Source organism: Varanus komodoensis, unplaced genomic scaffold (genome assembly GCF_004798865.1).
Source record: "Varanus komodoensis strain SLA01 unplaced genomic scaffold, ASM479886v1 scaffold43, whole genome shotgun sequence".
NCBI lineage: Eukaryota > Metazoa > Chordata > Lepidosauria > Squamata > Varanidae > Varanus > Varanus komodoensis.
This window is the reverse complement of record NW_025335985.1, coordinates 4,222,583-4,237,821: the sequence shown is the minus strand read 5'-3', so window position 1 is coordinate 4,237,821 and position 15,239 is coordinate 4,222,583. Positions and strand designations below refer to the sequence as shown.

The 15,239-nt window shown below is 44.3% G+C and overlaps 1 protein-coding gene across 1 annotated transcript in view; it reads right to left on the bottom strand.

The window, feature by feature from the left end:
• Positions 1-8,002: 8,002 nt before the first annotated feature.
• The window catches only part of FKTN (fukutin), a 31,921-nt gene continuing 24,684 nt past the window's right edge, over positions 8,003-15,239 (bottom strand). Inside the window, exon 10 of the mRNA XM_044444004.1 lies at positions 8,003-8,057. The gene's annotated coding sequence lies outside the window, so the exon portion shown is untranslated. The remainder of the gene's footprint in view (positions 8,058-15,239) is intronic.

The following is a 15,239-nucleotide window of genomic DNA, read 5'->3' as shown; positions in this document are numbered from 1 at the left end:
GGGGGGAGGGCGGAGAGGGAATATGCTCTGTCCTTTAAAAAGAAACTGCTGCCATTTCCCACCCCACAGGGCACAAGTCAGCAAAAAGCTGGCTAGCCTAGGACAGATGCAAACAGTATCATCAGGCCTCCTGTCCCTTTATTTCAGCAAGTGCCATTTTCTCCAGTTGCAGGAGAGCAACACCTTTCAAAATGATTTCTGTACAGTGGATTCCAGTCCATGGAAGCTCATTATGCTGCAGCAAATGTGCGAGTCTTTAAGGTGCTGCAAGGCATTCTGGCTAAAAAAGAAGAGCATGAATCCCCTAACCTTCTCCAACAACTCCCAAGTTTTTTTAACCTAGTGCAAACCCCTGATGTCAAAGACGACCATGTGCCCACCAGAATATGGCCACATGAATAATAAAGAAAAGATGATCCAAAGAGATGACTGTAGAGCCCAGCAGCTCCAGAGTACACTGAAACAAGCAAGCAAGCCAAGCCCTGCTCTCATACATTATATTGCCCCGAATTCAGATGTTGCTGTTAATTCAAACCCTTTTCCAAGCAAACCCATTTCTGATTTCTCCCGTTATGGGGCCTGAGACAGCTTAGAGGGAGCAATGGATGAGGATGGGGAATAGCATTCCCTTTGACAGGTGTACAGCCAGTGTGCCGGTTCTTCCTCATAGCCCAGGGCAGTTGCAATTGCCCCAGAACAATTGCTGGGCAGGTCTCTGCAGACTGAGGTTCACTCAGAGAAGGCCAGTGACAGTGGTGCTGTTAGGATTTTGGGCTCAGGGCTTAATAAAAACTTAATGACAGACCAGAGAAAGAAAGGAGGCACTAGCCTTCTATTTTGAAAGGCTGTTGCCCTCATGTTATAATCCCTGTTAGTCTGCTAAGAGAATGATTCTTAAGATCTCCTAGTAATAGCATGGCTGCTGAGTTCAGAGGGGAGAAGCAGGCTCGTATTAAGGCAGATGATGGCATTTGTGCAGAAGCTTTAAAGATATGGGTCACAGCTCAGGAGAAGTAAGGGCCATGCCCAGGTGAGTCTCCAAACAATACCCATGGCAGTCACTTTATTCCTGGATAAATTTACAGTGGTTTACTTTACAGCTGCTTAAAAAAATAAATATAAATCCATGTTAGTGGTATTCCAGAACAAACCTTTGCAAGGACTTTAACTTTTTTGAACTGAAATTGAGAGATTCAGCTTTGTGACTGGGGCAGGGAAGGTGCCAGAGCTTTCTTTGTATAAAGCAAGGAAAGGAAGATCTGTTGTCACTACTTTCAGCTACTTGCAAGTAGTCCTCCTCAAATCAGCAAACACAGAAGAACTGCATGCTCCATATCTCTAAATTAAGGGATTCCAAGATACCATACTTCCATTTTTATAAAACACAAATTTTAAAGAAAAACAGAGTGTATGGGAAAATTAAACTCACAAACACATATATTTATTTATTTGTTTGTTTATTTAAAACATTTCTATGCCGCCCTCATTGCAACAAAGCCTCGGGGCGACTCACAACAAAAACAAACAAAATCATATAAAAATTTATACACTAAAAATATTAAAACCCAGTGCATCTTGGCTTAATTTTTTTTTAAAATCCTCCCTAATAAATTAACACTTAAAATAAGTTTTAAATAAAAAGGTCTTAGCCTGGCGCCGAAAAACAAATAACGACAGCGCCAAGCGGACCTCTCTGGGGAGCACATTCCATAGGTGGGGCGCCACCGCAGAGAAAGCCCTCCTCCGGGTACTGACCCTCCTAATATCCTTCACGGAGGGTTCCTGGAGAAGGGCCTCTGGCGCTGATCTCAGGGGGCGGGAGGGCATATATGGAAGCAAGTGTTCCTTTAGATATACTCAGTATTGGTGCTGTGAGGAGAGTACAGAGCAAAAGGGCAGATGGGAAAATGACACTGTCGTAGCTGTTGTAGATTGTACCACTCATGTGGGTGTGGAATCAAGGTATTCCCAGCAAGAAAAAGGGTTTACTATGGGTCATGGGTTACAAAACTGCAGGCAACAAGCCTGGTTGCCCAACTGGAAAAAGGGCTCTGTGACAGCTTGCTATATATTGGAAATCTGCAAGGGAACTACAGCATGTGACAGAAGGAAAAGACGAAATGGCAGTCCTGAGGACAGCCAAATCATGGCTGTGGGGGATATGTGGAGCAGCACAAAATGAACCAACCGAAATCTCAAAAGCAGAGATACATTCAAAGATACATGAATGTATACATTAAACCAGGGGTATTGAATTTTAGGACACGCATGTGCTGCGCCTACAATTGCCAGTTGTTTGGTGATTTCCTGGCCTTCGCTGTTCCTCTTCCCCTGCCATTTTGAAATGTTAACATGTTTCTCCTTAGGTTACCAGAAGTAAGAGTCTGAAGCTAAAATATACTCATATGTTGGGGACCCTCTTTTTACCTTCAGCCCCAGTCGCCACTGCAACGGAATGTTAGTTCTTAGGCTGAGCTCCTGTGCTCTATGAAAACTCTTCTTCTAAGGCATCAGGGATCCTCAAACAGGTTAGCCAGCCTGAATTCAAGAAGCCAGAGCAGCCTTCCTCAATTTAGTACCTTCCAGATGTTTTGGACCACCACTCTCACCATCCCTGCCCATTGACTCAGCTAGGTGGGGCTCATGTGAGTTATTCTCCAGAACATCTGAAAGGCACCCAGTTGGGGGAGACGGCCTTATGCCTTATTACGAAGTTTGAAAAGCCAATAATCTCTTTCAGGATTTGAACAAAGCAGGTGTTCAACCAGAGCCCCTTTGCGCACCAGTCTTTGCCTCCCAAAATTTTACCAAACTTTATTCAGAGATGAAGAGTTCCACTAGGTTACTAGGTTGCATCTGCATATGGCTGCAGTCTTTTTCTTTCCTCTGCATTATTTTTCCCCCTCTTAGCATGTATTCAGGTGATAACATCCGTTTCTCTTTGGTGGGGAAAGGATCAGGGTCAGAGATGATTCAGATACATCCACAATTAATTTCCACCTTGTGATTCTCTCTCTTGTGTGTGTGGTACTTATGAAAATCATGTCACAATAAGCAAGTTGGTCCTGATACAAACATGCAGCTGGTGATGAGGCAGCTTACCTTAGGTGCCAAGTACTGGGGTGCCATCCAAATGGCTACAGGCTGGCACTTAACAATTTATACTTTTCTGTCATGTGAAGTCACCATTTGCCTTAGTGGGGGAAGAAAAGGTCTTGTTGCCTGGCAGCAACAGACTTTGCACAGTGGAGGAGCAGCGGCTGCATAGCCTTCCCATGCACAAACCGTATGACACAGAGACTCCGTGTTAAGCTTTCCCCATATGACTGCCTGATTTCCACAGTTCTTTTCCCTTCAGGAAAGAGGCACGGCAAATGTCAATCACATGTTCATAAACAGTAGCCTCCAAATGATGTCTCTGCAAGCAGGGGAAGGGAAGGCAGGGTCTGACCAGTCCCTACCAGAATCAGTGTCTGGACCAGGCCTGCATTTCTAGGCTGCCAGCACTTCTTGCCTTATTTCCCTTTAAACTTGTCCAGGCTGTTATTGTGGCATCCCCGGGGATAATCCAAACAGATCAATTAAAGGTTGCACACATGCAAAACAGCCTGACTCCAATGGCCACTCTCCCTCCCTCTTGGCTTTGGCCTCCCCCACCCCAAACTTCTTGAAGGGCTTGGCAGCAGTGCAGGTGCACTGTCTCTCCAGCATGGTGAGAGCTATGAATAGTAAAGATTTTTAGCTCAAGCACACGGAGGCTGTTTAGCAGCCATTGGATAATCCCCCGTTAATCAGATTATGCAAATACTTCCTTCAGCCCCCTCACCCTTATTCCCCACTCTGCGAAATGAGAAATTTAGCCACGCTCTCTCAAGAAACACTGCAGTGGAATAAAAGATACAGCTCTGCTTACTCCCTCCTCTTTTTTTTTTTTTTTTTTTTTTGCAAAGATATTGTCCTTATTTATATTTTTAATTCTGTGTAACTCTAAAGCTTATGTACTTCAGGGCAGTTTCAGTGATTTTAGTGTCCTTGTGAATTCTGATGTGCTCCAAAGGGGTGGCATTGTGCATTAGACATAAGGATCAGCAATGGAAGACTCAATCCAGCCCCAAGCTTTGTGCCAGAAATGTAAGAGACAAAAAAGGGCTTGTGGAGGGAGCTATGGAAGAGGCAAGTGAGCCATGTGGGAAAGGGGAGCTTGGCCCATTAGTCTCCACCCATTTCTCAAAGTGCTTCCCATGCAAGACTAGCTCCTGATAGGAATAGGGAGACACCAATAACGAAGGCGATAAAGCTCAAGGGATATTTACTCTATTTTATTGGGAGAAGCCTCACAAACTACATGTTGCTATCTTCTTACTTCTTCATGATTAATATAAGGAAGAGATGCAAGGGCGATCCTGCATTTTGCCGCCTCTCCTATTCATGTACAAAGAGCCAGAGGTCCTTCACTGCACCGCTGGCTACTTTAGCGGTGTGGGCAGCTCCTCCATCACCATGCTGTCGCCTCCCAGCATCTGCCACCTGAGGCAACAGTCTCAGTATGCCTAATGGTAGGGCCTGCCCTGAAGAGTTAGTGCTCAAACAGAAGAAAAAAGGGCCACATGGGGTATATGCTTTTGGACTGGTAAGAGAGGACACCACAAGGATTGTAGGACTGTTTCTGGAGATCAGCCACAGCCACTTTCTCACTCACCAGTCTTTCCTTCTGTCCCATCCCTTACCTGCCAGACAACATACCTGCTCACAACAACAGATACAAGTGGTCCAGAGAAGAACAGATGGAAGAGATGTGGCTCCTTAGTCTTCCGACTCAGTGGCTGAGAGGTACAAGGCAAATCATCTGGTTATCATCTCACAACCCCAATCCAACAAGCCAGATCAAAATGGAATTGCAGACTCCAGGTAAATGGCAAAACGATATATTTTTGTCTGTAAGCTGACTCAGTAAGGCTGAGGAGGTAAAAAATTATACAAAACAATTGTTTAAGGCACACCTGCAATATCTGTGCATGAGCTTACAAAGCAATTTATCAAAATGTGTTTGCATGTACCAATGTCCCTTTTTCTTGTCGCTTTGCACCCAGGTGTACCTTTTTCTTTGCAAAGGAAAGTAGTCTTTGGCACGCTAGAAATGAAGCTGGGGCTCTATAGCAGCTGCACTTGCGAATCCTGAAGTCAACAACTCTCCTCTTTGTCTTGCCAAGGGGAATGTCAGAATGTGTCCTGTTTCAGATAAAGAGAAGGCAATTTACTTGTTCAGGTTGACATTTACTTTTTAGGTTTTACTTGAACTGAAAAAGTGCATTTTCTGCAAAATTCAACATTTTAGATCTGAACTTTTCAAAATTTCTTCCTTCAGGACACCCTTTTTCACACCCACTGGCTTCACATGACACTGCAACCCATTGTAGGTGTTGTATCATACTAACCTGGACTGATTCCTGCAGGGCAACTTCTCTGTGACTTGTTTTAAGGGGGACCACAAGTACACTTTCCAAGTGAAAAGTGCCAGCCATTCTCAAGATCGTTGAATTGTTTTGTCTTCATTTTGGACCTGACTTTTCACAGTGATTTTGTACTTTTCACCCTTTCTCAAGACGCAAGGTACTCAGGAAAGTGGAAAAGTGCAAATCATCCCATTTGAGTTGCAAAAGCTCCATCTTTCTTTTAAAATTGGGTTGTTGACACAGCTAATCAGGGGTGTTTGAGGGGGACATATGCATATACATATGTATATGACCCTATCAAAAAACCATGGGCAACCCTGTCAAAAATGCCATTTTAAAAGTTAGCTCCTATCAAAGCCGACGGGTCCCATAAATGGGTAGTTAACACTTTTTCTGAATCTCAAGCACCTAGAGTGGAAAGGGTGGAAAAGTACGAGGCTATTGAAGAGAGTCAGGTCCAGCCAAATAAAAATAAAAAATTGGAGGCTCTCCCCATGAAGGAATGATCTACTGACCTCCCTCTTTCATGAAAAAGATACTCACAGTTTGCTTTCACATGATAGCTTGCCTTTTGACAGCTCTCAAGAGATTGCAAAGGTTAAAAAATGTACCTCCCCTGAGTCAGTGTCTGTGATTGTGGCCTGCTGCAATTTGACAGCAGGCACTTCCCAAGATATTGCCAGTTCAGACCTTACAAACACACTCCTCTGTACTTGTGCAAGTCTAATTTTTAAAATGACTTAAATAATAGTGCAATTTTTTGTACTTAAAAAATAATGTAAAAAAGGCAGTGAGCAATTGACAGGCCTTCCAATATGCTGCTTGGACTTCTGCATGGCCTGTTATAGGTTGTCATCTCAGAGATCAGAAGCAGTGATCTCGGAGGGAGGGAGGGAGGGAGGGAGGGAGGGAGGAAGGAAGAAGGGAGGGAGGCCAAGATCAGTGAAAAGGAACTCACAATTAGAGCAGGGAAAGGAGACGTGTCAGCTTAACCCCCAAATCCCCTGAACTGGGGAGAAGTTGATAGACAACCCATGATGGGCCTAATCATCTGTTGGGTATACCATGGGTTGTTCTGCAAAAGTCCAGCCCACTGTTCATTATTTGCAGGGCAGCTTAATGTGACACGTAAATGTGGCCATTCAATTTTATGCTGAGGAATCAACAGAACATTCTGGGACATGTGCTAACACACAGTTCATAAAAGGCACAAGCAAGACCTGATAGGAATTGGGCAACTGTTGCTCTTTAGAAGGCCAGATACTGAGGATGAAACTCAAATACTTTGGCCACCTAATGAGAAGGAAGGACTCACTGGAGAAGAGCCTAATGCTGGGAACAATAGATGGCAAAAGAAGAAGGAGACGGCAGAGGATGAGGTGGCTAGATGGAGTCACTGAAGCAGTCGGTGTGAGCTTAGGTGGACTCTGGGGGATGGTGGAGGATAGGAGAGCCTGGAAGAATGTTGTCCATGGGGTCGCAATGGGTCGGACGTGACTTCGTGACTAGCATAGCATAATGCCCTGAAAATTAAGAATGCAGCTTTGAACACCTTATGCATTCTTCTTACAGCCACAACTTTCAGTGGAAGCATGATAGCAGTGGGAAATCTGGGTTTCAAAAGAACCTTTGTTTATTACATTTATATCCCACTTCTTTCTTGTAACAAATTCAAAGAGGTTTATATCATTCTCCTCCTCCAGCTCTCAACCTTATCCTCACAACAAGAACCCTATGAGCTAGTTTGGGCTGAGAGCCTGCGACCAATCCAAAGTCACTCAGTTGTCTCCATGGCTGAGCAGGGATTAGAACCCAGATTGCCCGAGTCCCAGACCCAGGCTCTTAACCACTACACCACACTGGCCTGCCATTATATGTGTGATCTCCATGAGGAATCTCAGATAAGCTTCTTTGGAATCTCAGTGTCCCAAATCATTGTAAAGATAGCTGATTTAGGTAACCTTCAGATGAGTGCAAAAATAAATATAGCTTGTAATTGGGTAGGACAAAAAAACCCTAATCATTTGCATCAATAAGTATCTGCTTGACTAAAATACAGACCACAGTTGAAACAAATAAGAGGTACTATTTAAAGAAAATTAGTGATGTAAATTAGCCTTAAATCACCTTTATGCAGTATGGAAATCATGTACAATTTATTGAAGAACTCCTAATGCTACCCTATTAGTGAATAATGTAAGAGTTTAGATATATTTGTTTTCTACTTTATTACGATTATTTCCTTTGGCTGTTTGCATGTTTTATAACCACGGTGCGATAGTGATATATACTGGTAATAGTATGGCATTCCCTTAGCGAAATAAAAATAAAAAGACAGGAGAAGGTTATTGTACCATGGAAGTAGACAGGGTTCTTCCTTAGAATCTCATAGTCCCCATAATAGCTTTTTGCGTTCTCTTGGGCAAGACACCCAGAGCCGATGAGGCTGCCAGCACTGTTACCAGCTGTCAGTGCTCCTCTGCACTGCTACCTGCAGCTTGTTCGCCAGACAGAGGAGCAAGGACCAAACAGCCACTGGATCTTGCGTCTCCTTCACAGCAGCATGGATGTCTGGCCATGAGAAGTGGAGGGCGGATTTGGAGGCTGCAGGAGAAACAGGTTCAGGGGCTTTGTCAGTAGGGTCTATCTTAGTTATTGCATTTGTATGCCACCCCGTAGCCCGAGGGCTGTCTGGGTGGTCCACATCACAAACATGGCACCATAACTAAAGTAAAAATAATAGATAAAACAATAACAGCTAAAACCACATTAAATAATACTAATATAAAGTGAAATAACAGCTAAAACCACATTAAATAATACTAATATAAAGTGAAATAACAGCTAAAACCACATTAAATAATACTAATATAAAGTGAAAATGTGAAGTGCAAACAGGAGGATAAACAATTACATAAGCGACAATAAAACCAGCAGTGGAAAACCAAATAAAACAATCCTAAAAACAAATACTAAATAAAAAGGTATTGACTTGGCGAGGAAAACAAAAAAAAAAGTGGGTGCCAGTCACACCTCTTTCGGAAGGGGATTCCAAAGGGGAGTGCAACAATAGAGAAGGCTCTTTTCCTTACTAATTCCCCCCGCACCACCACACACACACTTCATTTGGGGGGGTGGTTCTGAAGGAGGGCTTCCATTGATGATTTGAGTGGTCTGGAAGGGATATAGGGAGACGTATTTTCCTTTCGATATCTCAGTCTGAAGCCATTTAAGGGTTCCTGCTGCAGTGAAGCTCCCTCCATGCTGACCCTTTGTACTGGCCCTGTTTACAACCACAGCATTTAAGAACTGTGGCAAGGACCTAAAGAAAAAAAATAAATGTTTCCAGAGCGGGTTTGGTCTTGCACTATTTTAATAAATCTTCCCCTCCCTACACTGCATAAAAACTGCTTTTGAAAATGAAGGGTGTGTCAAAACAAGGGCAAGCATCAGGCACAGGTATGGCCAGCACCTGCCAAGGGCTCACGCTCCACCAGGAAGCTACTGCAGGGCGTCCCTTGCAGCTCTTTCAGTTCCAGCTAGCAAGTTGTTTTCAGCCTGGTGTGCAAATCCAACTCTCCCAGGCTACGGTATGCAAAATGTTGAGCTTCAGAGTATTAGCTGTTGTGTCCTCCCATGTGAACGTTTGCATATTCCATGCTTGTCAGAGTCAGCCAGTTCCATTACTAAGTTGGTGGAAAAACAAGTCCTTCTTGCCAAGGAAGCCTGCCAGTCTAGCTCACTGTTGGTATTTTGGGAAGGTTTAATTTGGGAAGGTTCTAAACCTTGTTTAGAAGCAGGACAGACTAAAGCCCGGGGTCTGTGGCTGATTTGGTAACATTGCTGCTACAGCTTTACCTGACTTGCCTAGTCCCTTACTGGTTGTTTTAAGCACTGATAGAACTGGTTCATATGTCATGCTGCAATTCCTGGGGTGCTTAACTCAAGATTTTCTGGGGATAAGCAAAGTAACAAGCACTGCCATAATTACCTATGGTTTGTTATTGGTTTAAGCCATAAACAACCCAAAGTTTCTGAGTTTGCACATCATTACACAATCCAGGAACAGAACATTCCTGGGTTGTTCACTGAAAGCTGAAACAATGAGTGTACAGGAGGCAGCATGCTTAAACAACCCAGGAATTTCAGTGTGACAATTTCAGGTCTGTATCTTTGTTTTGGGAATTTTTTTTCTACATCCCCCCCCCCCACTTAAGGGCATGCTTGAATGTGGTTTATTTTTAACTTCAGTTTTATGTGGTATCCCTAACCCTCAGTCCAAATCAATTTAATATTGATTGCTGTTCAGCTAATGCAATCACATAACAGTTTACAAATCAAACAAAATAGAAATTTTGTTATTGTTCCACTCTAATAATTGTATATGCTTCCTCCTGTTTTAAACTACTGTTTCAGATTTATGCCAATTTATTGTAATAGTATTTTATTTTTCATTTTGTACTTTTAAAACTTTTGTATACCATTTTGGCGTCTCTTTGACTAAAAAAAGGCATAGAAAATATACTTTCACCAATTAGAAGCCACAATTTTACTTAATTACAGCCATACAACACCAGCACAAAACCATATTTATATAACAAGCTAACGAGCACCATTCCTTCAGGCTAGCAGAAATCAACACTGCCCCATGTCAAAAGGATTTCTTTAAAAAACACTCCACATATCTACTTGCAGATGCTACAACCTGGCTGCTTACACATCACCAAAATGTGGACAAACGGGAACACCTATTTATTTAACATTTCCAAATGCAAAGTTATATCTAAATGTGGACACTTAGAAATAATGTAAATAGACACAGAGTACATCTCACCATTGTGGGTAGGCCTGATCAGTGTGCCTGCTCTGTCTCTTGCCCAGTTGTTACCTGGCACTGGACAACTTGGAGGCCTCAGCTGCTCTCCCATCTTAATGGTGTTTTGACTTTAAGCTGGCTTGTGCTTCTCTGCCCATCAAACAGCAGATACCTTCCGACAAAGGCCTGTCTCCTGTAAAGCAGGACAGCCAGCTACCCTATTTTCACTGCCTGTTGACCACCCAGCCACAAGGAGGCCAGGCAGAACTCCCTCAAGCAGCTGTTCCAGAGTCTCAGCTGCCCTCTTTTCCTCACAAGGCTGGGTTTTATAAATAAATAGTAACATAAAATCAGATCAGGGCCAGCTGATAGGCCTCTGTTCAGGTGGCTGAAGGTACCTGTGGCCTGTACAACCCCCTTTCTGCTCCTGCTCCACCATCACTGCCCGGCCCACCTGCCAGCTGCTGAACCTCCCATTCCCCAGCCATTCAGCCAACACTTCCACCATGACTGTTTCTTGTTTAACCTGGGCCATGGTGTGCAGCAACTTCCCCTTCCCCTTCCCCTTCTCCAGCTGGCCCACTAACTTACCAAGTGCCAGAATGAGCTGGCTGAACCTGTAGCCCTGCTTTGACTGCAGTTAAAGCTACATTTTGAGTAGCAACTATGTGAACCAATCTGCCACCTTGTTGGAGGGGAGAGCAGTCAATGAGGACACAGGAATGATGTAAGCACTACTCCATACCTTATTGTGTGTGTGGCCCTGCCAAAGCAGGGTCTGATTGCTTCAGGTTGCTGTTACTTAGCAGCCTCTTTTAGAAGGGGTGCTGAGGCCCTGCAGGCCCCCTGCTTTTCTGGTGCTCCCTTTTGCTGGCTGGGTGGACAAGCAGAGAGGAGGAGGAGGTTGCCAGTGGCTGCTGCACTTGACTGAGAGGCAGGGATGAGGCCTTTGGGCCTCTGGGCCACAGCAGGTGCCCACCCGTGCTGACCCCTGACTCCAGCCCTCTTGATGGCCCTGCCATTCAGGTACCACACTACAAGTGAACAGAATGGCTCTGAAAATAAGCACATTGCTCCACTTTTTGTTGAATGCTGGTAACTGGAACATGTGAGGAAAAGACGTTCCCATTGCTATTCAGTAAATGCTGTTGGGAAGTGCATTATCAGTTTTCTGGGGAAGCTCTCACATGGTTCTTACCACCTGCTTTCCTCCTCCTGATTTAGCTGAAGTCTACACAAGAGGCAGAACACCCATCACTGATAAAGAAAAGATTCACTTTAACAGCAGGTATTTTTCTCACCATAAATTCTCAACCTAAGAACGCCAGCAAACACAGCCATTGTATCCTTGCATCACACAAAAAAGCACAAGGAGCACAAAGTGCTGTGCCAACAAGCACATTTGCCTGCAGGCCAAATGGCAGGAATTTCAAGGGGATCAGCCAAAGAGGAGTGTTTTGTAGGCTATTTTTTATACAGAGCTACAGTAAATGTTACAAACCACCATTAGCCCAGCCTCGAAGAAGCCTGTGTAAAAGTAATCTAACATAAATCAAATCACCTATTAATCTCAGTTTAAGATTGACTTTTGCATTTGAATCTGGAAAACAGGGTTTCAAATTACTGGCTATGAAACAGTCCAGGTAGCCTTGGGCAAATTATTATTTCTCACCCCAGCTCACATCATAGGTATCTTTCAAAGCTTAGTTGTCACCCAAAAGCTCACTGAAGAAAAGGTAGAAATCAGAAATGTGTATGTATGCATGCATGCACTCAAACACTTGTGTATTATCATAAAAATAATTGTACCCAATTAATTATCTGGACTATAAAACTGCACCATCCAAACTCCCAAATCCTGCTTAAGGATTAATTTTCATCCCATTCACATTTCATTTCTTTACTGGGACTAGCGGCATCATGTTAATTGTGTATTTTGTAAGCAGAAGTTTTGCTTGCCAACCCAAACCCTTAAAGCTTGCAAGTCCTATTTGTATAATCAACACGGTGGCTTTATCATAAATCAGGGGAACATATGGCTGGGTCACATAGGAAACTACCAGCAAGGCTTCCTGTGCTGAGAAGCTTCCAAGTGACTGTAGCAGCTACCACCTATGGCAGCTGCTGCAGTAGCCCGAAGAGAGGCTCCCTTCAGCACTCGCTTGCTTGCTCATCTACTGCTCACCTTTCCAGGAGAACCTGACAGCAGCAGGCAGAATTAAGGTGAATGCCACCTCCCATTGGTGACAACATTCTTGTTCCTCTCTGCAGGAAGCTGCAAAAACATACCAGAGCCTGTGGCATCAAAAGTTGCGCAAAGACACCGGTGAGATGGGTCTAAGGCAGCCTCAGCATTTGTGTGTGAAGCAGCTGTCATGCAGAGGGTCCCTGCAGTCACTTGGAGGCTTTTCACCACTTGGAGGCCCATTCACAGGCCTCTGTGTGAACTGGCCTGGGGGAAAGGCCCTGTGGTGATATGCTAGTGAACGATAGCTTACCAAGCACAAAAACTTATGGGATGTATAAACAAATTAGCTCTGCACATTTTAATGTATAACACATGCAATCCTAGCACACACACAGCGGATGCATGTAAGCCTCTAAACTCAGAGACTTATATACATTTTGTACATGGCACTAGACACGGCAATAGAGAGCTCTGTTGGTGCTCCTCAGATGTTTTCTTTAGATACAGCACTGAGGGAGGGGGGGAGGCTAGGGTGCTGTTTGGAAGCACAGAAAGTCCACAGACTCAGCCTCCTCCCTTCTGTGGCCCCCACTGCTCCCTTTTCCCTTCTCTGAGGCCCAGTTGTGACCTAAGGGGAGGGCCACCAGCACTGTTTCTTCCACACTGTTGGCAAGGGAGTGGGGCTGGACTCAGCCTTTGGAGTCCCATTTCTGGGATTGCAGGACCTTGGAGCGGAGACTCCAAAGAATCCTACGCCCTCCCAGACAATGCACCCTAATTGTATTTAAATAAATGTACACGTTGCCAGAATTTCAGTTTGTTGTTGTTAGTCGCGAAGTCGTGTCGGACCCATTGCAACCCCACGGACAACATTCCTCCAGGCCTTCCTGTCCTCCACCATCCCCCGGAGTCCGCTTAAGTTCACACAGACTGCTTCAGTGACTCCATCTAGCCACCTCATCCTCTGCCGTCCCCTTCTTCTTTTGCCATCTATTGTTCCCAACAGTAGGCTCTTCTCCAGGGAGTCCTTCCTTCTTATTAGGTGGCCAAAGTATTGGAGTTTCATCTAAAGTATCTGGCCTTCTAAAGAGCAGTCAGGGTTGACCTCCTCTAGGACTGACCGGTTTGATCGCCTTGCTGTCCAAGGGACTCGCAGGAGTCTCTGCCAGCACCACAATTCAAAGGCCTCAATTCTTCGGTGCTCAGCCTTCCTTATGGTCCAGCTTTCACAGCCATACATTGTAACTGGGAAAACCATAGCCTTGACTATACGCACTTTTGTTGGCAGGATGATGTCTCTGCTTTTTAGTATTCTATCTAGATTTGCCACAGCTTTCCTCCCCAGGAGCAACCGTCTTTTAATTTCTTGGCTGCAGTCCCCATCTGTGGTGATCTTGGAGCCCAGGAAAATAAAATCTGTCACTACCTCCATTTCTTCCCCATCTATTTGCCAGGAAGTGAGAGGACCGGATGCCATGATCTTAGTTTTCTTAATGTTGAGTTTCAAGCCAACTTTTATGCTCTCTTCCTTCACCCGCATCAAGAGGCGCTTTAGTTCCTTTTCACTTTCTGCCATTAGAGTGGTATCATCTGCATATCTGAAGTTGTTATTTCTCCCAGCAATCTTAAATCCAACTGGTGATTCATCTAGGCCCACCTTTCTCATGATGTGCTCTGCATATAAGTTAAATAGGCAGGGCGACAGTATGCAGCCTTGCCGAACTCCTTTCTCAATTTTGAACCAATCAGTGGTTCCATGCCCAGTTCTCACTGTTGCTTCTTGACCCGCATATAGGTTTCTCAAGAGACAAATAAGATGGTCTGGTACTCCCATCTCTTTAAGAACTTGCCACAATTTGTTGTGATCCATACAAAGGCTTTAGCATAGTCAATGAAGCAGAAGTAGAAGCCTCCTAAATAAATAAATAATAAATAATTACATGTTTTTCCATTCAGTTTAGAAATTCAGTTTAGGCTCCCTTTTAATATTTCCTCTTTCCTTCTTGGTTATGAACAGAGCTGAAATAAGATAATCAACTAGAGCTCCTAGTCCTATAATAAATAAATAAATTGGTAGCTCATTAAATGTTGGCTGTCATACTCACAAATACAAATAGTTTTTTTAAAAACATCTGGAGAAGGTTTGGAAACATCTGGAGAACGTTTGAAGAGAAAGCCCACTGCTTATGAGGTCTAAATTTATCCCTAAGTTGCCTCCAGTTTAACAGGGTCAGCCCAAGATAGTTTGCATAGTAAAGGTGCACAGAACCTCTCAAGGCACCAGAAGTAAAAATCCCTCAAATGCCTCTGGCATAAACATACAAAATAAAACGAACAAGAATTGGCTGTCCTTTCAGGACACCCAAAATCAGCCCCTGAGACTCCCCTGCTATAAAGCCTGGATCTGACCAGATTCATCGATGGGAGGAAGGAATACATACGCATGCATCACAGAAAACAAAACGTCCCCTATTTCCAGTGTGGAGAGGAATTTGGAAAATTGTAGATTCTGAAAATAGTTTGAGATGCCTTCAAGATTGAGTTTGGCTCCGCTGTGCTCGCCCCATTTGTTTCCCTGCCTCACACCATTTAGTTGGCTGCTGAGAAACAGTAGGACAGCCGTCGTGTTGTATGACTGAGATGTGAAATCAGCACCCCGCATTCATCTCGTGGCTGTGAATGGCCGTGATCGCTGGGGATTTGGAGAGAGGCGGGGGGGGGGGGGGGGGGGGGGGAGGGGGGGGGGCTGGGGGGGGGCGCGGGTTTGTGCTTGGCTCTTCAT